We start from the raw sequence: 14211 nt of genomic DNA on the forward strand, positions 1-14211 counted from the left end.
GGAGGTCAAAGGTCACTGTGACCTCACAAAAGACTTCTTTGCCGCACTGCCACACTGCCATCCGGCCAGCTGGCCCACATACTGCATGGATTGATGGCACCTGGGCGGTTCGCTCCTGTTTGCCAGATCTGGGTCAGAAGTAAGCCACAGGAATACCGTCAACCAAATGTGCCAAAGGTGGCCGGAATATGTTGGTTATATTCACCATTTACCACATGGGCCACAAGAGGCCTACATCCAGATTACACCTTGCCTAAAGCAATGCATGTTTGCCAAAAAAGGCCCACATTTGTTATTTTACAAGTTGGCCACTTTAGACCCACTTTAGTGGCCCACTTCACTGAGACTCATGGATGAACTGAACTGGTCAAGTCTTTTGGACTCTTTAATATAATATCTCAAGTCTGACTTCAGGGAATTTCTTCACATTTTGACCAGTTGTCACTTGTACTTAAAGAGGTACCACAGATACATGAGTTTGACCTATCGTGACTCAGGCTCAGCTGTCAATCATGTTGTCTCAAATAGTTTTTAACTCAAAGTTAAAATGATTTGATTTCAGTGATCAAAGGTCAGGGTGACCTCATGTGAATCTGGGAAAGAAATGTATGGAGACTAAAACTGCACTGGTTGGTGCAGGCACACAACTGTGGTGTGGTAAAAAGAATTGCAAACTTTTTCTTTGATGTTATATACAGTAAGCTAAATCATATAAAACAAAACCAGACCAGTGTCTATCATGCAGTCATGAGACCTTCAGTCAGTAAAATGTCAGTAAATTGCAGCATTGTACACCTTTTCTTTCTCCGCCTCAGGACAGTGCCGTGTGGAACAGTGAGTAGTCATCACTCTCACAGTCGCAAAGGGCAAAATATCATCTCTGTGATTCTCCCAGTTCTATGATGCTCTAATTCATAGAGAACAGAGAGAGATCCCATTCACCATTATTATGTGGGGGATTAGAGTGTGCCTCATGGTTTGGGACTGATTGGACTGTTCAGATACAAAAGTCAGTTCAATTTGAGTCTTTACTGGAGTTCTGCTCATAGTCAGTCTCTCTTTCATTGCCAGTGGAGTAGCTTCAGGCTCTACACACATCCGACAGCACACATTAGAGGTTCTGATTCTCTGGTTCAGGCTGTTCTGTTGGTTAATGCACATGTGAAACCAGGAAAAAGCCACAACTCTTTTTTGAGTGTAAAGGGTTTGTGGTTCATTTTGATTTATGTTTGACTGTATTTATTGATTATGAGGTTTTATGACGAAACATTCATAACCCGACACCCAGCGTCATTTAACTCTGCTGATGATGATTATGAGAAATATAAAAACTTTTTTGATCATATATTCGATTATATTGTCAAGTCAATACAGTTGAATTTGGGATTTTGGACTTGTGAGAAAATATCTTGTGGTTCATATATATTTCATAAATACTTAATATAAGTAAAATAGGAAAATTAGCCACAAACAGGCATGGAGATCAAAATGTGCACCTTTTGTTGCAATGGATAGTGTCTCATGAAAAGTCTTCTGAGTGTTTCTGAGGCTCAAATGAAGATGGACAGCAAAGAGATCCCAGGTCTATTTGCTGCCTCATGGATCTTTTGTTTCACATCCTCACAGGGATGTATGGCCTCAGCAGCTGTTAAAGGTCTGCACTTACTGCTTTAGCTCTATCGGTCTTGACCTTTAGATTTTATGCTTAGATTTTCTTAAACATACAGTTTATCATGTAACTAAGACTAAAGGTTAGGGCTTAAAATCTGTCCCAGACTATCCTCAAGACAACCCTGAAATGAACGCCATTGTCTTAACCTAATACATTATTGGGTTTAGTTCTATAGGCAGTTATTGTAGGTTAAATGTATATTGTAGGTATAGTTAGTGAAAGACAAGGATGTCACTGTGGTTTACTGTAGCAATGGTCATCCTGGAGTGTATCAAGACATAAGCCTTGATAGTTAAGTAGTAAAGTTTAAGTTCAACCAAACCTCTAAGATTATGAAGCTTTTGATTGAAGGCCAGTGGTTTGGGGTCGTATTAGGGGATTTCTGACCCTGGTATCGTTCCAGTCTCCTGTACATAGCGGATCATAGATCAAGTTCTCTCAAAATTGTCATTGCTTTGGACCATCGTAACCACTCATTCTCAGAGTCCCCCTCTCAGTTAGGAAATCGCTTGCTTTGCCTTCCCTGTTGCCATCTCCTATTATAATTGGCCAAATCTGTAGTATGAGCCTTGAGACCCTTTTATCCAGCAACATGAAGGTGGAGAACTGTAAAAACAGTTCTCCACCTTCATGGAGAACTGTTAACTGTTAAGTGGTCCACTAATAAGTGGTCTATTATGGCGTGTTTAAACATTTGTTTGACAATTACAATCATTAGGTAATTTATTTTTTACCAGGGGCTGATGGTCAAAAACATCTTGACGACATATGGACTGATTTTCACCAAACTTGGAGAAGAATAGTACAACAAAAATCGACAGTGTGCAAGTTTTAAAAGTCTGATGAAAATCCTAGAAGTGAAGAGGAGAGAGAGAGAGAATGCCTCTGTAAGCCCCTGGGTGAAGCAAATGACAAAGGACTCCACAGTCTAACAGAATACCTAACTTTTGAAACGCCTGAAAAGTGTGAAGAGGAGGAAAAGTGCCCACCAGGGCTCTACCGGAGTAATCAATACTGACTGTGTGTGTGTGTGTGTGTGTGTGTGTGTGTGTGTGTGTGTGTGTGTGTGTGTGTGTGAGACAGAAGGGGTGTGTACTGTACTGAGCTCATCAGAAAAGTTTGTGTGGTTGATTTGGTGTAAGGGCCAATTGGCAAGTCCACACTGGGCTGGCAGCCAGCTACTGGGCATGAGGTGAGGAGAAGGAATGGCCTCACTCCATCACCAGCTGAGCGCGTGTGTGCGTATGTGTTGTGTGTTTGAGTTTGAGAGTGTGTGTGTGTGTCTAAATAGCCTCAGTCCATCAGAGCAGCCATTCACCGGTGACTGTGAGCGTCAGGTCTGTTCCGCTCACTCCATCACTGTGCGTGTGTGTGTGTGTGTGTGTGTGTGTGTGTGTGTGTGTGTGTGTGTGTGTGTGTCTGTGTCAGTCAGTCAGTCAGTCAGTCAGTCAGTCAGTCAGTGCATGTGTGTGTGTGTGTGTGTCAGGATAGTGTGTCTTATTTCTCCTGTGGATACCTGAGTACTTTGTGTTGCAGCAGAGATTAGACTGAGCGCCCAGACCAATCAATATCCATGACTCCTGTGTTGCTCACAAACACACACACACACACAAACACACACACATACACTCACAGAGAAAAGTGCCGGATTTAATCCTTGTGTTTTTATGCAGCTATAAAGATCACTTAAAATTATCATATTGGGAACATGTCTAATAACCAAAACTAATCTGTGAAATCTGTGTCGTTAAATTTAGCACCAACTTTACTCCCACCCCACTTCGAACAAACACACACACACACACACACACACACACACACACACACACACACACACACACACACACACACACACACACACACACATACATGTGATGTGAAGGCGGAAAAGCAATTACAAGCAGGCAGGTTGAGTTTGATTTTAATTGGGGCCCTCGCTGTGAGCTCCACCTGTTATCATCAACAGCCAACTAACATAAATGTGGAGTTGTCAGACCTGCAAAACTCCTACACCCGAGCCCAAATCACCACATCCTCCTCCTCCCAGGACTTCTCATAAACTGGTTGATCAGTTTTAGTGTGACGTGGTGATTGGCGGTGTTTAGTAAATTATAACTCATTATGACTGTGCTTTTTTCGCTGAGGTAATGATTATACTGACTCTGAAGAAAAGTTAACACACTTTTTCTCAGCAGCAGTGATGGTGGAATCAAATTTCCACTCAGATCCAACTTAAGTGTTTTGGTTTCTCCCTGTACTTCATAAAGTGTCTTGCAGTATCAGCCTCTTTCTGTGCCAGCCTCTGGGCTTTTCCTATCCTTATTTTCATAAATCCCCTTTTATGGTCGAGTTTTAACGCACTTGAAAATTGCTGCATTTGTCGGTAGGCCTAGAGTTCCATTTCCTGAAAGCCTCCAATTCACAATTCTATTGTTTGGTTAAATTTCATGGTTTCTTATGTTTCCTTGGTTTTTATTTGAGCTCTTTTGGCTTTGTTTTGGACATTTTAACCTCCGCCAAGAAGTTTATGTTTTCAACCCCTGTCTGTTTGTTTCATTGATGGTTGGTTTGTATTTCAGCAGTTTTCATACAAATTGCACAACTGATTTCCATGAAAAATGATGGAAGAAGAGGACATGGGCCAAGAAAAATGTTGGTGTGGATTTGGACATTTATTTTTTTCAATTTTAATCACTTTCTTTAAGAGGTTTTTTGACTGTTTTACTGATGTCCCAGAAAATATTTTTTTTGTTTTTGATGAAGAAATCAGACGTATGTACGGAACTGATATCTGTGAATTGAGTGCAGCTTGATTAAGTCGAGGGAACTGTAGAGGCCCATTCTAGTTCTGAAATGACGAATCTTTACTTTTGTTGTAATGTACAATCAGGGCAGAATGTGGTAAGAAATCAGTTTTCAATATTGAAAATGAGAAAAAAATGTCTTTACACGGTCACCGTTATGGACAAAGAGTGTAATGACAAAAAGCGATTTTTGTACAGATTAAACAAACAAAATATAAAATGCAATGAATACGCTTGTCACTGTTTTTTTTCATTACTTTTGACTGAGCCAGGCTGACATGTTCTGTCTGTTTCCAGTTAACTAGGTCAACTGCTCACCAGGCTGTAGGCCATAACATTTACACTCACATCAGGGCGGCTGTGGCTAAGGGGGTAGAGCGGTCGTCCTCGAACCAAAAGGTTAGATCTGCGTGATACTGAACCCTGGAGGCTCAGTAAAAATGCGGCCCTAGGATACACTGTATGAATGTTTGTGTGAATGGGAAAATGTAAATGGCAATAAACTCTGCTATAAAGCGCTTTGAGTGATCATCAAGACTATAAAAGTGCTATAAAAATACAGACCATTTACCATTAACCATCAGCTGTGTGGTGCAAGAAATCATAGGCTTGGTTTGAACCTTACTCTTTCTCTTTTTTTTAATCAGTTGTATAATCATTTTTTGTATTTGCACCCACTGGAAACTACAACCCTTTTGCCTCAGCGTGTTTTTTTGTACTTATTCTCCAGCAGAGTTTGGCCTTTACTTTTATAAACCCTAACCAGGAACATTTATCCTTTTCTGAACAATTCTTTAACAACATACTTCTTTCTTGCTTTTAACTTTTACCTGTATACAGTATGTGACTTGCATGTTTTGGTTTTTTTTCTCATTTAAAGAGGACCCCATCTGAGGCATTAATGTGGAATGTGCATTTTTTACTCACATGACCAATTAGTTTCCCTCCCCTCATCTTCATCATTACACATCTACTGATGATGGATTCTGATGATGTAGCTCCAGGTCATTATCATCAATGTAAGCTCCACACACACACACACACACACACACACACACACACACACACACACACACACACACACACACACACACACACACACACATATATGCCTGCACACACACGTACCTTTGTTGGTCAGTAACAACACACGGAAACAATCACACCCGCTTGAAAATGCTGCAGTGCATTTCGACCACCTCCCCTCCTCTTCCTCATCTACAATTCAGAGCAGGTCCAGCGTGCAAATGTGCCCAAAAATTCCCAATTAATTTTATTCACTGTGTGTAAAATATGGGGCCACTGCACAGCTGCTCTGTGCTGAAAGAGTGGAGTTAAATTGCTACGAAGTGGGCTGATGATGCTCGGCTCGCTGCTGCATGCCCCTGAGCCTGTGGCAGTGTTAGCATTTCAAATTGAGTTACACACTAAGCAAGCAAAGCAGCGAGCGGGTGCTAACTCATCTGTTTATAGCGGGGCCGTGCCTTGTTTGTTCTCTTTCTGGGTGCGTTTTGGGTATAGATTTGTGTGTATGTATGTATCGGCTTCTGATTGTGTGTATTAGGAAATATGAAAACAAATTATACTTCTGTGTGTGTATGAGAGATAGATAAAGAGAAGGTGTTTATTTTCTGCTGTTGCCTTTCCCAGAAGTTTGTATCCGGGGCTAAACACTCATCATGTAAATCAGTGAGCTATTAGGGGCTGGCTCCTCTTCCTCTGCTTTCTTATGAAGATGAATAAGGACCAAGCCAGTGATAAAGGAGAGAGGGGAGGACATGAAATGAACTCCGTGATTAAAGTGTGCTGCTATATGGCCCTCTTAGGGCAGTATAGGCCTACTTATCTTATGTGCATGTGTGTGTGTGTGTGTGTGTGTGTGTGTGTGTGTGTGTGTCCGTCCACCTTTTATTGAGCTTCAGCTTATTTTCATTGAGAAGCCTCAGTCACATGACTAGTTATTAAGGTGGCATATTAGTTGTGGAGATCTTATCACGCATGTACACGTACATTCATAAAGTATGTGCTGGCTCTTCATGTTCATATATTTGTGCCTATATATTACACAAGTTCATACAAATTGCAGAACCATTCCACAGCACATATTACCTTCAGAGAATTAGGTTCACTTATTGGTGGTTTTAACTCATAATTGAGGTAATGGTAATTGCAAATAAACAGTATATTGTAAGTGCATGTGGTTATGCATACATATGCGTGCATGTGGGCTCCATGCATCAAATGGCCTGAAGTGCCCGGGCTTGTAATATTGCCTTATCTGTTTGAATGGTGCATAAATCTCCGCTCATGAGCTCTATTTTTAAGATAGCTTCATTTGTATGTATGAGTTTGGCGACAAGTAAATTAGACAGAGTGTGCGTGCACGCTGCAGCTCAGGCTGCCTGATTGTAACATAATTACCATAAATCACATTTACATTTGCCATGTGATTTAGCCCTCATCCTGGTATTGCCTGGTTAATTTTAGCGTCCACCTCAAATAAGATTTATTGTCACACAGATAAATAACTGGAACGCACGCACACACACATGTACAGTATCTCCCACGCATGTCTTGAGGGAGCGATCACAATACTGACAGTGTGTGTGTGTGTGTGTGTGTGTGAGAACATTTGACACAGATACAGTATTTCATCCCTCAGCTCACAGTCGCACACTCCAGTGTGATTATCAGCCACTTTACTGGGAGCAGGTTTTCTGACTCACAAATGTAGATGGATGAGATGCAATGCAAGAGCTCGTGCGTAGGTCAGACGTCACAACACAACCTCCAACCTGAAAGTGTTTTTGTGTTTGTTTCACGGACAATTATATAAAACTTTGAATTTTTACCACAGAATCTACAAGCTCTGTAGTAAGGCATTGAGAACTGTACATTCCGAATGGAGCTACATGTCTATGTATCTAAATCCTCAAGTGTTTTCCCTGATCACCGTCTCTTCAGGTTTAACACAAAACCTTGAAACAGGAAGAAGAGAACACTGTCGTACTTGGAGCCAAAGAAAGATTACTGTGCATTTGCATGCTCCTCAAAGGACCTTCACAGTGACACTGTTACATTCGACTGGTTCAAATTAGAAGCTTCTATTTAGAGCTGATTGTAAAAATATGTAAATTGGTTTATAAGTGAGCAACTTGGCAACTCATGTACGAAAAGGTTTGCCAACTTTTTGAGATGTTGTTCTGACTTGAGGTGCCGCTCATGTGAATTGTCTGGAACTCCTTTTTCAGATTAATCCGACACCAGGTGAGCGCACAGTTAGGTGTGGAGCCAAAAATAAAGCCAGTGAGAACCAAGTGGACGAATCTACGAATAAACATTGTCTTTAAATAATCGCAGCCTTTGACAAAGACATATGACAACACATTAAATAAAAGCATCCCACACTTTCTGATCCCTGCTTGTCCAATGGTTGCTTTGTCTGAGTTATTCTCGTTTTCTGAGGAGCACAGACAGAACGTTCTGTGCAGTGTGGTTCTGCCAGAAAACAAACACTTTTCTTTTAGCTCAGAGTTCACTGGAAGAACTAAGAGATCTAACTGTTTGAGTTAAAATTGGGTATTATTCCAATCAAAACTCAGAAAGACACAAACTTATGTGTACTGAAATTTTCTGCTTTGCCTCATAGGACTAGAACTTCATTACTCTACAGTATGTTGCACCTTTATTTAAAAATCACAGTTTATTCATTTCACCTCACAAATTTCCAAAAGTGCTATTTGAGCTTGTGGACTGGCTCCTCAGGTGAACTTCATCATATGTTTGCAATTTATTAAACCAAAATCTCAACTGATTAGTGTCATTAGCGATGATTTTAATGGTTTTATTTGCCTTTAGAACTCGGAGGAAACAATTACCTGAACCAGTCTCATAAACAGAGCAGGCAATAAGAATAATACTTTTATCACACGTACTGATGAGAAAAGTTACAGGGCTACAGATGCTGAAAGCCTCTCAGCTGTGAAATTATACAGTTAGCCAGAGCACAACACATTTGAATACATCAGTTATATAATAGAACTGAATCCCTATCCTCAATGTGCCGGTGGAAATGTTGAGTAAAGTGGAGAAGTGCTGGCAAGTGGTCATGACGGGCTGTTAAACTCTTCAGCCAAATATAGTGTGATAGGTCCATATTCAATGCGACTACAATTTCAATGTATTATTTTGTATAAACTCATTATTTTTGCTAGGAATTAAATACACTTTTTATAGAAATGACTCCTGATTGGGCAATTGTGTCAGAGAGGAAATCATATTATAAATTATGTTTAAATTTGGAGCTCACATGCTTATTTCCAAGTGTTAAGTCATTAGAATGAAACAGCCACTCAGATGCAACTATGATGTTGATGCTGCAAGGGATTGTGGGTGGGTAATATCTCCTTTCCTTTTTTAAAGGATGGTCCTTTCCTGTCTTGTTTCCTTTTGCGTAGGAAACAAGACAAGACAGGAAGCACTGAGGCTCCTTTCCTTCATGCTGAAAGAATTCAACTAGCACTTATCATGGCTGCCTCTTAAATATTTCTGGGTTGTTTTACTGTAATATGCAGGAACGTTTCCAAACAACAGCACAAAAAAAGACAATTTGACCTCAGCCGTAGTTCCCATGAGAGGAGGAGTGTGTGTGGGTGGGTGAGCGAGCCCATTCATATACTGTTTTTAATATCATAAATCAGAGCAGGACAGCGTTTAAAAGACAAAAACCAAAACATGAGATTTAGATGAAAATAATCTATCAGCACGTGGTTTAAACTATGGCCATGGGAGCATGACTCTGGTTTTTCTGTGCACACTTGTGTGTGTGTGTGTGTGTGTGTGTGTGTGTGTGTGTGTGTGTGTGTGTGTGTGTGTGTTTGGATTGAATCAGTGCAGAAGGACCATTTAACTTGGAGCAGGAAGGTGCATGCAATCAGAATGCTAAGCAGCAGTTTTAAGCAGTCTTAATATTGAGGAGGTGTAGGGCAATAAATTCACTTTGACACTGCATGCTGCTTCTCTGGGCTGCAGCTGCTGCTGATCAGCAGGTACACACACACTTTGGTTGTAAATACTGATGCCCTCACTAGTCAAAACAGGTTTCTCTTTCGCTTTATCTACCCCACTCTGTCCAACTGTGGAGGAGGGAGAGGAGAGGAGAAGATGAAGGGAAGTGAGGAGAGGACGGGTGTGGACTGAGAAAAAGGATGAGGGGGAAATGGAAAAAAAGAGAAATGGGAAAAACAAGTAAAGGAATACGCGATGAGAGGGGAAACAAGAGGGCAGAGATGAGAGGAGGAGAAAGATGAAAAGAGGAGAGGGCAGAATCAGTAGATGAAGGAAAGAGGAGGACAAGAGGTGACTAGCAGATAGAAATGGAGGAAATGAGGAAGAGGAGATGTATGGATGTGGAGTGGAGATGGAGAGGGGCAAAAGAGAAAGTGTGGCTTAACAGCAGGAGAGGGAGTGCGGTGAGGAGCGGATGAAAAGCGAGTATATGGATAGAAAGATGATGAAGAGAGATCAGCAAGCACGATTTTATAGGACTCCCCAGGTATCATGTCACATCCCCTCATTAATGAAAATGTAATGAACGTGTGTGTGTGTGTGTCTGTAATTACTTGTTTTTGTTTCCTCTTTGGGACCTTTTCCAGCATAGACCATGTCAGGACCAGTAGACCTCATGGGGACCCAAGCTCCGTCCCAACGAGACAAAACTTCATAATATGGCAACTCTCAGAATATAAAGGTATAAAATTGTTATAGTGTGCATGTGTGGAGAAGCTCTATCTGTATTCTTTGCACACAAGTCCAAAAAACTCAAACACCCAGCAGTAAAGGTCCTGTGCCATCTATAGGCAGTTCAGAATGGAGATTGTGGCATTAATATTCATATATCATCACTATTCTGCTACCATAGCTGGCTATTGCACAGTTCTCCTTAAGGCCACAGTGAGCCCTTCAAAGCAAATGGATTTGCGAGTACTTTAACATATATTATAAAGCCCTGCATCTTAAATAGCCTGCGATGCATACGTGTGTGCTCCGTGATATCTCTCTTGAATGCTCAACCAACCTTTGACCGAACCTCTTCACTGTGCAAATCTACACAATGGCACATCTGAAAGTGGAGAAACACATGCACGTGCACCGCTGCAGGCCTGAGGCTTAACTTCTTTTCATTTACTACGGGCTCCCCTCACACGGCCGCTCGCTCCTGTGTCGGCTCAAAACGTGCTGTGACAGTTTGGCCTCGTGGTCACATCCCCGCGGCTGACATCCCCTAATAATCTCCAGAACCTTTCCATTCAACAGCTAACTGGCAGCATGTGTGTGTCATGAAAGTACTACAGGCTGCACGTGTGTGTGTGTAGCCATAGTGATAAGAGGAGACAGCATTTTGTGTGACGGAGCATAAGACAAATCACAAATACGCAGATTTTCGGCAGGATTTAAATTTTTCATGTGGCTGAAATATTGAAGCGCTCCACCTGCCTGCAGCGTGTACCCTCGCCAAACTCTCCTCACCTCCGGTTTGAGCTTTTTTAAATTCTGGACAGTCCTTCAGATCTCTCTCTCTCTCTCTCTCTCTCTCTCTCTCTCTCTCTCTCTCTCTCTCTCTCTCTCTCTCTCTCTCTCTCTCTCTCTTTATATAAGCCTGTATCTCACTTTCTTTCTTATCGCCTTCATCCTGTGCCCTGACACTCCCCCATGTCTTCTTTCTCTCCCCCTCATCCTGTCCATCATCGCCGTCATCCTCAGCCTAAGTCATCTCCCTCTTTGCTGCGTCCCACTCCTCCTCTCATCTTCCGTCCATCCTTTCAATCAAGTCTCTGGCTGCTGCTTGTTCCATTCTCTCCCTTCCTACCACCCCTCCCTATTTTTCTCTCAGCCCTCTGTCCGTGCATCTGTAGCCCTCTTTCCCTCTCTCAGACACACATTTTCTTTCTCTCTCTGTCTCTCTCCATTGCTCCCTCTCTCGCTGTCTGTTCTTCCATGAAATTAAAGCGCTCTAAGCTGCTGTTTAATCAGAGCCTGTTTGGGAAAGTGCTGTGATGACAGAAACTGCCCATGCTACGTGTCTATGTGTGCATTCATGTATTGTATATGTGTGTGTGTGTGTGTGTGTGTGCTTGTGTGTTCATGATTATAGTTTCAAATGATAAAGACAAAATGGATAAAGATGCTTATTTCTGAATTTTTACATTTGGGGGGAAAGACTTGTGTTTATATGGCCACTGATCCATAAACAATCACTTGGCTATTAGCAGGTGGTGTCGCCTGATACAGCGATGATTAGCTTAAGATCCGGAATGTTTACTGTTGGGGGCAGGAGAAATGAACACAGATCAACAAAGCTAATTAAACGGTATTTTCCACCACAAAACAATAGTTCCTTCCTTAGTGTTTGACATGGCAGAGGTGGGAAAGAGAAGACTTGAGACCTATGAGGCTGTGAAAGAGACAACTTCAGTGACTGCAGTTCATTCTCTCTCCACTAGAATATGTTATATTGTTTTAAATGGGATTCCAGTATTTTTCAACCGAGGCCCTAAGTTAACGAATGTGGGTAAGTTACAAAAACTTTATTTAATGTTGTCTTTGTAGCAGAAGACTCAGAATAATCTTAATTTATCAATTTGAGCCCTTTGTTCATTAAAAAGAGGATTTCTAGTGGGCTGTCACAGTTGCCCCATCAGGTAACATTGTCACCATTGCTGCTGTGTTGTTGCTGCCAGCAGGGACGATCTACTAGACCGATTACAAAAGCTCTTGTAAGTGCCATTTATTGACACACCCATCAGATTGATGCCAGTCATTGATCATGCCGTTGTGTTCAGTACTAAACTGGAGTTAGGCTGTTGGGAGTCTTAGGCTTAGCTTAGTTTATTTTAGTTTAGCCCAGAGGCTGGAAGCAGGGCGAAGCAGCCTGGGTGTCCAAAGTTAAGAAATCTGCTGAACAGCACCTTTACAGTTCTACAATCAGCACGTATTGTCTGTGCAATTCATACAAATCTACAAATGTGAAAAATTTGTTTGCAGGTTTACAGGGGAAGTTTTGTGCTGCAACCATAGACTATATGTAATGATGAGCAACACGTTGCCACTTCCTCCAACTATCAAGAAATGAAGCTGAAATATCCGGGATACAAATGATGCCATTTTCTGCATTTGGAGCTGAACTCGTAGACCCCTAGACGAGGGGAAGAAGCTGCAGTAGATACACACACTCAACCAATCTCAGCCTCAGCTGTCAATAATGACACTTCACCTCTTTTAATAGCATCAAATAACTAATTAAAACCAACTTACCAGAAAAAATGTACCTAAACATATGTGTGTGGTTATAACTTACCTAAAATTAACTGATCCCTATTGAGAAAAATGTATTTGATGTGTGCTTTTATGTGTACTTTAACTTTTTTGTTTGGTCTATATCCCATCAACTAACATGGAGGAGGGAGGATATATGACCGATAGGCTGCTGCAGCCAGCCACCAGGTGGTGATCAAGACGCTTTGGCTTTCTGTTTTGGGGCCTGTAATGTAACAACATTATTTGTTGGTGAACAACACGCTGTGGTAGACAATGCTGACCTAAGTTTCTAGATTTTATGCAAAGCTAATCATGTTTTAGATCTTGCTCTGTGCTTAATACAGAGTTTGGTGTGTTCTCCTCATTTAACTTTCAATAAAGGTCAAACTACTTTTTTTTTTGCAGGAGTTAGCTTACAGGGAAATTGACACTAGAGTAATGCTAATCAAGTGCTCTTTGGATTCAGGTTTGAGTTGTGAGCTGTGTGCTTGTGAGCTTATTCTCACAGTTTTTGTGTCTTTACAATCTGAATACATTTTCCTCCATCTACAGTATATTGACTGTAGATCATCATATACAAGCACAGGCGATAGTCACATACTGTTCAGAAGTACATAGAGCACAGTCGCACACTGAGAAGATGCACTACGACACGCACACACTCTCACACGCACACACACACACACACACAAAAACATCAAGGCATAGCAGCATCAGACATGATTGATTTCTGTGACTTCATAAACTTCCAGAAGTGTCTGCTACACTGCTGCACTTCAGTTTTGTAAATTTACAATTTATTAATCTATGACAATGGAGCAGGTAACAAATGGCGTGTCATTCTTGATTTATCGTGCAAATCACATTCCCAGAAGTCTGAGGGGTTCCTGAGCTTAGTGACCACTCAGAAAATGACAATGATAGCTGGCCACAGTGATGGAATCAGTCCAGGACATGTCCCACATACAATCTCTAGATGGCAGTAGAGGCACAGCTCACTGTCGGATGACTGTGGGTGTGTGTGAGTGGGTACCTGCAAAAATCTGTTTGTGTTTGTGTGAGCGAGAGAGAGGGGATGTGCAAGAGTGATCAAGCAGAAAAAAGTGAAAGGTATTGAAGTTTTGTTTTACCTGTGCTCCTACGCACATTGTTTCACAGACATTTGAGGGAGAATTGTCTCTTCCAAATCTTGTTCATGCCACCATTTGTCTCTATAATCCACGGCAGAACAATAGGCTGATGTGATCAAACAGTATCATCTTGTTCCCTGGTTATTAAACGTCATGTCTGACCCAGATTCCTGCACAGCAGTTACTGTCACACTCACTACCTTTCCTAGAGCTGAATATAATAGAACAGGGAGAAATAACAAAAAAGGAATGACACATAATTTTATTTCAACGCAGGTTTAACAAGGCA

The sequence above is a fragment of the Hippoglossus stenolepis genome, chromosome 4, assembly GCF_022539355.2.
Source record: "Hippoglossus stenolepis isolate QCI-W04-F060 chromosome 4, HSTE1.2, whole genome shotgun sequence".
In the NCBI taxonomy this organism is placed as follows: domain Eukaryota; kingdom Metazoa; phylum Chordata; class Actinopteri; order Pleuronectiformes; family Pleuronectidae; genus Hippoglossus; species Hippoglossus stenolepis.